Genomic DNA, 11563 nt, shown 5'->3' with positions numbered 1-11563 from the left:
ATGACCTCAGACTGGGGCGAAGGTTCACCTTCCAACAGGACAACGACCCTAAGCACACAGCCAAGACAATGCAGTAGTGGCTTCGGGATACGTCTCTGAATGTCCTTGAGTGGCCCAGCCAGAGCCCAGACTTGAACCCAATCAAACATCTCTGGAGAGACCTGAAAATAGCTGTGCAGCGACACTCCCCATCCAACCTGACAGAGAATGAGAGGATCTGCAGAGAAGAATGGGAGAAACTCCCCAAATACAGGTGTGCTAGGCTTGTAGTGTCATACCCAAGAAGATTCAAGGCTGAAATCGCTGCCAAAGGTACTTCAACAAAGTACTAAGTAAAGGGTAGCTAGAAAGCCTGCAGAAGCTGCAGACCCTATCCACAGATGCTTTAGCAATCTCATTAGGGCTGTGACTACTTCTGGCTTCATCTTCAAGTCTGACAAAGCCAACAAAAACAAAAAACTGACAGAAGAATGTCCTAATTAAATTGATTAGGCCTAATACATGTATATATTTTCACATACAGTATAGGCTACTATAGTATTACATATTTCTGCTCAGGTCGTGCTTGTCTATGTTCTGAATACTAAATGGTACATTACTAGTTTTATCTACAGTGGGGAGAACAAGTATTTGATACACTGCAGATTTTGCAGGTTTTCCTACTTACAAAGCATGTAGAGGTCTGTCATTTTTATCATAGTTACACTTCAACTGTGAGAGACGGAATCTAAAACAACAATTCAGAAAATCACATTGTAATATTTAAGTAATTAATTAGCATTTTATTACATGACATATTTGATACATCAGAAAATCAGAACTTAATATTTGGTACAGAAACCTTTGTTTGCAATTAAAGAGATCATACATTTCCTGTAGTTCTTGACCAGGTTTGCACACACTGCAGCAGGGAATTGGCCCACTCCTCCATACAGACCTTCTCCAGATCCTTCAGGTTTCGGGGATGTCGCTGGGCAATATGGACTTTCAGCTCCCTCCAAAGATTTTCTATTGAGTTCAGGTCTGGAGACTGGCTAGGCCACTCCAGGACCTTGAGATGCTTCTTACGGAGCCACTCCTTAGTTGCCCTGGCTGTGTGATTCGGGTCCTTGTCATGCTGGAAGACCCAGCCACCCCTCATCTTCAATGCTCTTACATACCTTAAGGGAAGATTTCGGCAGTTGCCGTATGGTTAGTGAGAAAGTCCATATTGCAAATGTACGGTCCCTTACTAGACGTCCGAAATCGTTTGTAAAATTCGCGGACGGCGTCGGGCCGGACCTACAGGGAAGTCATCAAATGAACTTTGTCGGACATTCGGTTTCCGTTTTACAAAAATAATAAGATTTTGGTCATTTTTCCCCTGTCCCGCAAATTCCCACAAGAGGGCATAAGCAATCATATTGCTATTGGACAAAACATCACGATTCACGACGGGGCCTTATCTCGAAAACTGAAAATATTTTGAAGCCGAAACTCGGTGAGCGTAGGTTTGGCATAATGGGCAGTTGGCCCCGAACAAGATGGCGTCTAGGCCTCAATGGTTTTTGAGTTATGGCCATTTATCTGGGATTAAAGGTCCAAAATTAAAATAGAGAAATTATTTTTCCACTTCACGTCAAAGTGAAGGAGCCTCCGGTGTCAATAAAAAAAGAACCAGCCATTTATCTATCGTCATTTAAGAGAAATCGTACAACGACAGATTGGTGATGTTCACGGATAGGTGGTTTTTTTTCAACGGTTACAGATCCAGTTGCAGGGTGTTCTTACGAATCTTTTTAAAGTGTGCTGCGGAGCTCTGCGAGATTTCTGTGATTTTCTATGATTTTCTGAAATAACACACACTCACTAAACCCTCCGTAAATAACTCAGTTCTTAACGTAAAGACTTAAAACTCAGGATTCCGTAAAGGCATACCCCAATCATGATATGAGTTTATTTATAGCTTCCTGTGCCAACCGGAAGTGCCTTAAATGGTGTCACAGTGGCAGTTTCCAAGGGTTAAAAAGGTCAGATCTTTTCAAAACTTCATATGTGTGATTAGGCAAACCCCATAAACTGTAAGTCAGTCATTTCTCCCAACAGATGTCAAAGAAAAGCTCTCTCTCACACACACACACACAGAAACACACACACAGCAAGGATGGGGTGACAAAGTGCGGTGCTTAAAGACACACAAAGCCTACAATGGCATTTCCATATTCTCTAGGCCGTGCCGAGTTCAACAAGATACCCCGCTTGACCATAGCTAACTCGCTCGGTCTAAGCACAGCGACCATTAGAAAAGTAGGCCCAAAATGAAGGCTGGCCCTCAATGTCATTTGCTTTTGGGTGACAGTGAGAGAACCGTTAAGGTGAGAAGCACAATTCGACCTCAGGAACGTACCTGAGGTCCTCCCGATCCGTGCAAGCCTAACCTTGACCGTGTGGCATTAACCCTTACCAGTTAAAAGAAGGTGTTTACATCAAACAGTTTGCATTGACTTCTCTCCCCATAGGAATACATTGCCTGCACCTCTAAATTCAACCTGAAGCCTATGTGGGTTATGAATGCCTTATGAACCTGTCTTCTATGACAGTCCATCAGACCACTATGAGGTCTACCTGTGTCGATTCTAAGCTTCCTGGAGCAACCGGAAGTGGTTAAATTGACCCAAAAGTTGTTTTGATGTACATAACCTTCAAAGGTGAAAATGACTACATTCAACCCTGTGTAGATCAGTCAATTCTTAACTGAAAGACTTAAAACTCAGGATTCTGTAAGAGGCTACCTCAGTCAAGACGTGTGTTTACCTATAGCTTCCTGTGCCAACCGGAAGTGCCTTTAATTGGGTCACACTGTCTGTTTTGAAGGGTTAAAAAAGTCACATCTTTCCTAAACTTCATATGTGTGACTAGGTAAACCTCATGAACTGTAAATCAGTCATTTCTCCCAACAGATGTCAAAGAAAAGCTCTCACACACACACACAGCAAGGATGGAGTGAAAAAGTGCGGTGCTCAAAGACACAGAGAGCAGGCAATGGCATAAACATAATCTCTAGGCCGTGCCGAGTTCAATGAGATATCCCGCTTGACCGTAGCTCGCTCGGTCTGAGCGCAGCGACCATGAGAAAAGTAGGCCCAAAATGAAGCCTGCCCCACAACGTCATTTGCTTTTGGGTGACAGAGAGAGAACCGTTAGGGTGAGAAGCACAATTCGACCTCTTGTATGTTCCTTAGGTCCTCCCGATCCGTGCAAGCCTAACCTTGACCATGTGGCATTAACCCTTATTAGTTAAAAGAAGGTGTTTACATCAAACAGTTTGCATTGACTTCTCTCCCCATAGGAATACATTGCCTGCACCCCTAAATTCAACCTGAAGCCTTTGTGGGTTATGAATGTCGTATGAACCTGTCTTCAATGACAGTCCATCAGGCCACTACGAGGTCTACCTGTGTTGATTCTAAGCTTCCTGGACCAACCGGAAGTGGTTAAAATCACCCTAAAAGTGTTTATCCATACCCTGCCTGCAGTTTGATAGACATAGTGCATTCAACCCTGTGTAAATCAGTCAGTTCTTAACGTAAGGACTTAAAACTCAACCCCAATGAGGATATGTGTTGACTTACAGCTTCCTGTGCCAACCGGAAGTGCCATAATTGGTGTCTCTTGGGCTGTTTCGAGGGGTTAAAAAAGTCAGATCTTTCCAAAACTTCATATATGTGATTAGGCAACCCCCATGAACTGTAAATCAGTCATTTTTCCCATAAAATGTCAAAGGAAAACTAAATCTCACACACACACAGCTTGGAAGTAGGGACCCATTGGGGTGCGTAGAGACATACACTGCCTGTATTAGTTAACCTTGTTGGAACTTTTAAAGAACCGTCGGACCTAGAGTTCCGAAACTTTAGAATCCTGTTCTAGACCTCCGGTCGATAGTGCGTGGTGACTTACGTGGCTCTAGAAGGTTCTCGGACCGAGAAACAGCCTCGTACATTTGCAATCACTTCAATTCATTTTGACAGCAGCGAGTGGCTGGAACAACGAGGCGCTCACGGTGTGCTTTCTGAAAAGCCTTTCCGACACTATCCAAGATGAACTGGCCACTCGGGAACCACCGGACAATCTCAAGTCCCTGATCAAGTTGGCCTCACGCATTGACCAGCGTCTGAGAGAGAGAGAACTCAACCGTAGACCTCTAGCCCCTATCAGTCCCAGCTCCGAGTCCCCACCTTTATCCTCGCTGGCTCCACCGGAACCCATGCAGATTGGACGCATCTCCCAGGCTGAGAGAGACCGCCGGATGAGGGAGCGACGCTGTCTATATTGCGGCAAACCGGGCCATTTCCGTTCCACGTGTCCCGGGCTCCAGGGAAACGCTCTGTCCCGTACAGACCGGGGGGAACTGTAACGGGAAACATAACCTCCTCCCATCCGTCCAACTCCCGTCTGCTCATTCCAGTCACCCTTTCCTGGGACAACCACAAGCTTCACCTTCAAGCCTTGGTAGACTCTGGAGCCGCAGGTAACTTCATGGATGGTGTCTGGGCGAAGGAGAATGGCGTTCCTCTGAACCTCTAAGTGACCCCATAAGGGTTACTACATTGGATGGAAGCCCTTTGGGATCTGGACTTGTCACTCATGTCACTACCTCCTTGCGAGTTTCAGTTTCACAACACCAGGAATTGATGAACTTTCATTTGATCTCCTGTTCCGAGTTCCCTCTCGTCCTTGGATACCCCTGGCTTCACAGCCATAACCCTCACATCGACTGGTCTGTGGGCACTATCAAGCAGTGGGGTCCTACGTGCCAAGCTACTTGTATTTTCCCGAATTCCCCGAGTTCTACTCCCGAGTCTTGTGTTACCATGACCTCAAACTGGTATTTAGCAAAGAGAGGGCCACCATGCTACCACCCCATAGACCTTATGATTGCCCCATCGAACTGTTTCCGGGCACTTGCCCTCCCAGGGGTCGGATCTTTTCCCTATCTCCACCCGAACGAGCTGCTATGGATACCTACATCAAGGACACTCTGGAAGCAGGCCTCATGCGTCCATCCACCTCCCCGGCGGGAGCAGGGTTTTTCTTTGTGGCCAAGAAAGACGGTGGATTACGTCCTTGCATCGACTACCGGGGACTCAATGCCATAACCGTCCGTAACCGGACGTAACGCCTCCTAGACAGCCATCTGTATGTTAAGCCGGAAAAATGTGAATTCCATTCATCCCGAGTACAATTCCTGGGATTTGTAGTGGAACCCAGTCGAGTCCAAATGGACCCCAGGAAGGTAGGGGCGGTAGCGGATTGGTCCACCCCCAAATCCGTTAAGGAAGTTCAGCGTTTCCTGGGCTTCACTAACTTTTACCGCAAGTTCATCAAGAACTTCAGCTTGGTGGCAGCCCCTCTCTCAGCTTTAACCAAGGGTGGCAATGCAAGGTTTTTGTGGGGAAGAGAAGCTGAGACGGCCTTCCAAGGACACAAGCAGCGCGTCCTCTCTGCTCCCATCCTGATACTACCGACTACGGATGAACCGTTTGTGGTGGAGGTAGACGCCTCAGAGGTTGGTGTTGGAGCTGTCCTGTCTCAGAGGGGTGAAGACAAGAAGCTTCATCCGTGCGCTTTCTTCTCACACCGGCTTACCCCGGCTGAGAGGAACTACGATGTGGGGGATCGTGAACTCCTAGAGGTTAAGATGGCATTGAAGGAATGGAGACACTGGCTCGAGGGGGCTTCTCACCCGTTTCAAGTGCTTACGGACCACAAAAATCTGGAGTATATCCAGCAGGCGAAGCGGTTGAACTCTAGAGAGTCTAGATGGTCTCTTTTCTTCAATTGATTCCAGTTTATCCTCACCTATCGGCACGGGTCGAAGAATCTCAAACCGGATGCCCTGTCCCGAGTCTACGCTCCTGCCATTCGAGATGACACGGACATGCCTGTCCTTCCTGCTGCTAAGATCGTGGCTCCGATCTCGTGGCAAGTTGAGGATACCGTGAGACGAGCTCAAGCTATTGAACCGGACCCGAAAGGAGGTCCTGCCAATCGGTTGTTTGTCCCCAAGGCAGTGAGGACTCAGGTCCTTCTGTGGGGGCACTCCTCTCGCCTCACCTGTCACCCGGGCGTAGGACGCACCATGGAGTTCATCCAGCGTAAGTTCTGGTGGCCTACCATAAGAGAAGACGTTGCCACTTTCGTCAATGCCTGCCCCGTGTGCTGCCAGGGCAAATCTTCTCACCTCCGCCCGCAAGGACTCCTTCACCCTTTACCTGTTCCCCACAGACCCTGGTCCCATATCTCGTTGGACTTTATTACTGGCCTTCCTCCATCCCATGGAAATACTACTATCCTAGTCATAATCGACAGGTTTTCAAAGGCGGCCAGGTTCGTCCCTCTGACTAAGTTACCTTCTGCCAAGGAAACGGCTGAGTTGGTAATTAATCATGTGTTCCGAGTCTTCGGCATTCCTCAAGATATGGTTTCTGACAGAGGTCCCCAGTTCGCCTCTAGGTTTTGGAAGGCCTTCTGCCAACTCATGGGGGCTTCTGCCAGTCTATCTTCAGGGTACCATCCGGAGTCCAACGGCCAAACAGAGAGGATGAATCAAGAGCTGGAAACCACCCTCCGATGTATGACTCGTAACAACCCGTCCACATGGTCGTCCTTCATTGTTTGGGCCGAATACGCGCACAACACCTTGCGCTCCTCCTCCACCGTCTACAGATGTTGAATTGTATCATTTGTTTGACTTTTGAACTGTACTTGGTTTATCCCATGTGTAACTCTGTGTTGTTGTTTTTGTCGCACTGCTTTGCTTTATCTTGGCCAGGTCGCAGTTGTAAATGAGAACTTGTTCTCAACTGGCCTACCTGGTTAAATAAAGGTGATTTAAAAAAATGATGTATGTATTACTAGTTTTTTTGGAAGGTGATTGAGATTTTTTAAAGTTATGTCTTATATTGTACACTTATTAAAAAATAAAATTGATTAGCGATATATTTTCTCATTTTAATTTTGAACACTTTATTTTTTACAAATAAATGCACGGTGGGGAGGGGCTGTAACAATGTTGAGGTGTGAGTATCAGGATATCAGGCTGGAGACATTGGCAGTCAAGATTTACCCCTCCATGGTTCCCCTTATCCATCAGTCGGTGGAGAAACAAGCTTCTGAGTGTTCAGAGATAAAGTTCTTCAGACAGGCATGGAAGTGGCTAGAGTCTGTAGATGTTTAAGGATAATTAGGAGTCTGAAACTAGGGTGTTTGGTGCAATGTACTCACTTAATGGCCCCGGAACAAAATCGTTTAAATTGAAGGTTTACGTGAAAAAAATACAGTGAGTGGGTTTCATTTAGTTTGCAGGGCACTTCAGCTTCACCAAATCAAACGTGACTTTAGGTTGACAGATTGGCCTGTTCTCGCTGATCATTTAGTTGGTTATAAAAGAAATCAAGATTACATCAAATATTTCTAACTTTTTCAATAATTACAACTGTACAAAGGAATACAAAGGCTTCTCCCAAATGTTTGTTTTAAAAATGATGACATTTAAAATACCCCAATTGAAAAGTCTATACAGAACTTTGAACAGCTTTCTCTCCTTTTGAAATAGTGCCTTTGATGTCTCTTTGAGTTTTCAGTTCTGAGAGCATCCCTGGGACTGTGTGAGTAAGAGAAGTGCAAGCAAAGGCATTTTAAAGAGTCAAGTGTCCTATGTGTGCGGTAGCACCATCTCAGTGGGATATGATGAATAAAGGCTTCATATTTCTTCTGGTAGACCTTAGTTATTGATCTAAACCGTTCTGCATTTAAGATGCCTTCTGGGGGATCAAACACTTAAGATATGGATTCCTTACTTAGATGTGGTTCTTCTCACTAATGTGTTGAGTAACACAATCTGGTGTTGTTCACAGAGTGACAGTAATTTTCTACAGCAAGTCTAGGTCGAAATATACTTTAGACCTCGCAGCAAGTTTCTCCCAGTGAGTATTTGTTATTGTTGTATCCAAATACAATGTGATGTATGAGTAGCCCTCTGATACATGGCTCTAGCTGCTCCCTACAACTCATTTGCACTTCAAAACTATTTGTATCTCAGAATAATTCGCACATTTTCTCAACAGAACCTCTCATAGTACCTGCATGCAATTCATTCTATTGCATTTTCTTTTAGGAGTAATAAGACAAATAGTTAACTACAACAGCAAATGGGATTTTCTGATACTATTTATCTATGCTGTGTTGATGTTGTTAAAGTCATGATATTGAACAGGCCATCTTTCCATCCCTTAGTTTTCCACTTTTCATCATGCACGAGCAAGGAGGTTGTACACTCTTAGAAAAAAGGATTCCAAGGGGGGTTCTTCGGCTCTCCCCATAGGAGAACCACTTTTTGGTTCCAGGTAGAACCCTTTTTGGTTCAAGGTAGAATCTTTTTATAATCCAAAAGGATTATACCTGGAACCATAAAGGGTTCTTCAAAGGGTTATCCTATGGGGACAGCCGAAGGATAACAACTTCTTGAAATGATAACAACTTCTTGAAATGACAACAACTTCTTGAAATGACAACAACTTCTTGAAAGGATAACGACTTCTTGAAAGGATAACAACTTCTTGAAAGGATAACAACTTCTTGAAAGGATTACATTTACATTACATTTAAGTCATTTAGCAGACGCTCTTATCCAGAGCGACTTACAAATTGGTGCATTCACCTTATGACATCCAGTGGAACAGCCACTTTACAATAGTGCATCTAAATCTTTTAGGGGGGGGGGGGTGAGAAGGATTACTTATCCTATCCTAGGTATTCCTTAAAGAGGTGGGGTTTCAGGTGTCTCCGGAAGGTGGTGATTGACTCCGCTGTCCTGGCGTCGTGAGGATAACAACTTCTTGAAAGGGCCATACCACCATTTTTCAATGTTTCCATTGCTTTTCCTTTCCTGGAATTGTTCATTGGAGTGCTTTTTTAACCTTTTTCGAAACACGTATGTTTCATGTGGAGATGAGCTGAGATGTTCGGCCTTCGTACCCTAGAAGGACAGATAGTGGATAAACTATGACTGTTTACGCTGCAGACGTCAGCGAAGATCATACATTTCAGGGAACCAAGTGGTCAGATACATTCGTTGTACTTCTCAAACCAAGGCTAAACTGTATATCCCTTAACCTTTATAACCAGAACAGAACAGCCTTGAAACAACCTGTCATACCTGATTTCATGGCAGCACTAACAACACATGATTGAGTTATATGCTTTAAATTTGATTTAAAGTGTCACACATCACATTCGAACAGCTGCATTCATATACACAATATATACAAAAGTATGTGGACACACCATCAAATGACGGGGTTTGGCTATTTCAGCCATGCCCCCCGTTGCTGACAGGTGTATAAAATTGAGCACACAGCCATGCAATCTCCATAGACAAACGTTGACATTAGGATGGCCTTACTGAAGAGCTCAGTGACTTTCAACGTGGCACCGTCACAGGATGTTACCTTTTCAACAAGTCAGTTCGTCATATTTTTGCCCTGCTAGAGCTTCCCCGGTCAACTGAAAGTGCTGTTATTGTTAAGTGAAAACGTCTCAGAGTAACAAGGGCTCAGCCTCGAAGTGGTAGGCCACATAAGCTCACAGAACGGGACTGGCGAGTGCTGAAGTGTGTAGCGTATCAAAATCACCTGTCCTCGGTTGCAACACTAACTACTAAGTTCCAAACTGGAAGCACTGGAAGCAACTAGAAGCAGCGTCAGCACAATAACTGTTAGTGGAGAGCTTCTTGAAATGGGTTTCCGTGGTCGAGCAGCCGCACACAAGCCTAAGATCACCATGCGCAATGCCAAGAGTCGGCTGGAGTGGTGCAAAGCTCGCTACCCGCCCCAATGCATAGAGCCAACTGTAAAGTTTGGTGGAGGAGTAATAAGGGTCTAAGCCTGTTTTTCATGGTTCGGGTTAGGCCCCTTAGTTCCAGTGAAGGGAAATCTTAACGCTACAGCATACAATTACATTCTAGAGGATTCTGTGCATCCAACTTTTTGGCAACAATTTGAGGAAGGCCCTTTCCTGTTTCAGCATGACAGTTCCCATGCACAAAGAAAGGTCCATACAGAAATGGCTTGTGGAGGTCAGTGTGGAAGAACTTGACTGGCCTGCACAAAGCTCAACCCCATCAAACAGCTTTGGGATGAATTGTAACGCCGACGACAAGCCAGGCCTAGTCGCCCAACATCAGTGCCTGACTTCACTAATGCTCTTGTGACTGAATGGAAGCAAATCCCCACAGCAATGTTCCAACATTTAGTGCAAAGCCTTCCCAGAAGAGTGGAGGCTATTATAGCTGCAAGGAGGGACCAACTCCATATTAATGATCCCAGGATTTTGGAATGAGATGTTCAACTAGTGTTCAACTAGTGTCCACATATTTTTGGTCATGTAGTATACTTCTCCCAAATGGAGGCACAGTTTAACTTAGTTTTACTGACAAAAAATACATCTTGATTTTATTTTTCATTCTCTGAGGCTTTATCCAACAATAACCTGGGTAACGCACTGAGCTCATTCCATCTACCACTAATCTGTCAGTTATATTAGACAACATATGGGCTGGGCTTTAAACAGAGTGTTTGTATATCAGTAACCAACTGGTTTGCACATAGAAAATGTGAAAAACAATTATGCTTTAGGAAAAAATACCTTATCAAATTGTCTTGCAGGGCAAGGTGTTACCTTTCATTCTCATAGCTGCTTATTCTTTTCGTTGCTTCAAAGGAGAAAACAATTTAACACAAAACAAGATACACAGCTTTTGAACAAGGAAATAGAATATGAGAAATGGTTATTTCCCCTGATTTTTTGCCATAAATGGATGGACCATGGTCCATTGTAATTGCTGATATGCAATGTAGCGCTCTGAAGTACAATTTTTTTATTACAATTACCTCTGTGAGGTCTAATATCTTATTATTTTCACATTTTCTTTCTTACCGGAGGCAATTATTAAATTCACTTTTACCAGGTAGCTAGCACTGAAAATAATTGCGGGTCACAAAGGGCACTGGCTTGTCTGAATCCTGCAAGGCTGCACTCCAAGTAGAGCTGGTGGTGTTGCCACTTTTAGCCAACAGCAATAGCAGGGATTATTAGCTCAAGCCTGTACTCTGAACCAGCCTAGATTCAGAGGTATAGCCCTGAATATTGACCATGTTGCTGTGATTCACAGTACTATACAATGTAGGCTACATCCATAAAAACACCAGCAAAGACAGTGCGGAGCTTGATCCGTATACCGAAGTCTGTTACATTTCATATCACGGTGTAGCAAATACATTTATTTCAATGCAATGATTGTGTTCCAAAACATTAGCCATTGGTAGCTTACTCTGGAACCTGTTGTACTATTGATACAACACCTTAGATCACTCCAGAAACCATCTCAGTGATTTAGTGAAATCAAATAGCATGTGTCACATGCTTTGTAAACAACAGGTGAAGACTAACAGTGAAATGCTTACGAGCCCTTCCCAACAATGCCGAGAGGAAAATATAAATAATAGAACAATAATAACAAGGA

Source organism: Oncorhynchus keta, chromosome 24 (genome assembly GCF_023373465.1).
Source record: "Oncorhynchus keta strain PuntledgeMale-10-30-2019 chromosome 24, Oket_V2, whole genome shotgun sequence".
Classification (NCBI taxonomy): domain Eukaryota; kingdom Metazoa; phylum Chordata; class Actinopteri; order Salmoniformes; family Salmonidae; genus Oncorhynchus; species Oncorhynchus keta.
This window is presented reverse-complemented; position numbering follows the sequence as displayed.